Below are 1,933 nucleotides of genomic sequence, written 5' to 3'. Positions count from 1 at the left end.
CCTCATAATTTTCACCTGACCGGTTTCTAACACCCCCTCCCCCACCAATGATGACAGGGGACAAATGAAGCGTCGTTTATGTAATATTAAATCCTGAAAGGGCGATGATCCCTGGTGAAAAGATTCACTTCCCGTAAATAAAAAAATCACAATTACTTACCCCGATATTGTTCGCACTTGTCCCACGGCAACACCTAATTTTTTCTCAAAAATACCTTCTTCCACAATCCACTTGAAAAAAAAAAAACCAAACACTCGATCACGTATGTATGTATGGCTTTGGTGTTTCTTGGCCGAGAGTTTTATACTATATAACCACGACTTTTCCACTCGATCACTTTTCAACGAAAAAGCTGTTGAAAAGGCTTTTTTGTAGACTAAAAAATGCTCAACAAAAACCCATTTCTTACACGCTCCTTTTTGATTACTCAAAATTAAGTTTGACCAAAATTCAAAAGTTAGTTTAATTCTAAGAACTTAAAGTTGAGTCTCGTTTTCCTCCTTTGTGTTGATGAAAGAACATGTCACAAAATTTGAATTCACTTATCCGGAACAATTACCGGAAGACAGTAAGAACGAACGTCATAATTGAATGTCCACCGTTGTCAGCGTGAAATTACGTCCGTTATTGTCAGCATGTAGTGTGCGGCTTGGAATGTAATTTCTTGTGGGAATCATCCGGATGTTACAATCAAACGTACATTCGAGCAGAGTATCTTAGCATCATAAGATTTAATTTTGATTCGCAAAACGTTTAATTAAGTTAATTTGAATTGTAAAAAATAACTTTGCTCAAATTTGAGTATAAAGACATAGGCGACAATTGCGTGCCATTTGGAACTTAATTTTTGCACAGTTAGTTGATCGTGTTGTTTTGGTTGCATGTGTTATTTTAATTCGATCCGCTGAAAACTGTCCCGAATCCCGACTTTCAAATTCCGGCTCAAATGTCTCGACTTCGATCCGACTGGAGGATGTGGGCTATTCCTGGAGCCCGGTGGTTGTGTCGAAGACAGAATGCTGACATTGGAAGGTGCTTTCTGGCTGCTGTTGGCTTTCAGGTGAGTTTTTTCTTGTTCAACGCTAAGATAATATTTTGTAGTGAAAATTTCACCTTCTAGCTATTGGAAAAGGTTCCCCGGGCGATGCGATTCAGCCGAGGACTAAATAAAAGCCTGTTTTTTGGAGTGTACCGATATAACATGGACAGAAATTTATTTTTAAAATCTGCAAGATGTTGAGGTAAGATGCTTCTTGAATTAGTTTGGCTTGAGGTTAATTTTTTCTTGAATGTGTATATTTCTAGGCTGTCGTGATATATTATATTCTCGTGGAAACTTTTCATGCGCAAAGGTTCCGGCGTTCCATGGCTGAGACTTTCGGAGCAGTGCCGCTCCCGGAGGCTTTTGGATTCCATCGCTGCTGTTGACTGTGATGGCAGCCCAAACGTACCATATAGCGGTGCCCGTTCGGCTGAACTCGGAACGGCCTCTTTCCGTTTCTATTGTCGATTTACGGGGTGCTTTCGAAACACGCTGCGTATACCAGTTCAAATCTTTCTTCGTGTTGATGTTCCAGATTATGAAGTTTTCGAGTAAGATACGATATATGTTCCGATAAGTGATTGTTATTTTTTTGAGTAACGATAGCCTTCTTTAGTAATACATAAGGTTAAGGATAGATAATAAGTATTACCAAGTATTATCATGTTTGTATTGACAGTAGATTAAACTGATTTTGTTGTACAAAATTAAAACAAAATCGAATAAAAGTTTGATGCGATTTGATTGTAGTATTGATATGTACGAAAAAAAAAACATTTTTTGTTACTTTTCGAAAATTACTCCTATAAGAAAAAAGCGATCAATTTTGAAATTTTCACCCTAGTAGATGGTTTGTCGGCCTGGTCTACATGCGTAGGTATATCGATCAT

The 1,933-nt window shown here is 37.9% G+C and overlaps 1 long non-coding RNA gene across 1 annotated transcript; it reads left to right on the top strand.

Moving 5' to 3' along the window:
* The first annotated feature begins 948 nt into the window (after positions 1 to 948).
* LOC129751193 (uncharacterized) lies at positions 949 to 1,675 on the top strand. Its single transcript, XR_008738643.1, has 3 exons — positions 949 to 1,061; positions 1,122 to 1,242; positions 1,307 to 1,675. It is a non-coding gene; the product is annotated as an uncharacterized LOC129751193 (long non-coding RNA).
* The last annotated feature ends 258 nt before the right edge of the window (positions 1,676 to 1,933 follow it).

This window comes from Uranotaenia lowii, chromosome 3, assembly GCF_029784155.1.
Source record: "Uranotaenia lowii strain MFRU-FL chromosome 3, ASM2978415v1, whole genome shotgun sequence".
Classification (NCBI taxonomy): domain Eukaryota; kingdom Metazoa; phylum Arthropoda; class Insecta; order Diptera; family Culicidae; genus Uranotaenia; species Uranotaenia lowii.
The sequence above is the reverse complement of the archived record's forward strand: the minus strand, read 5'-3'. Positions and strand labels throughout refer to the sequence as shown.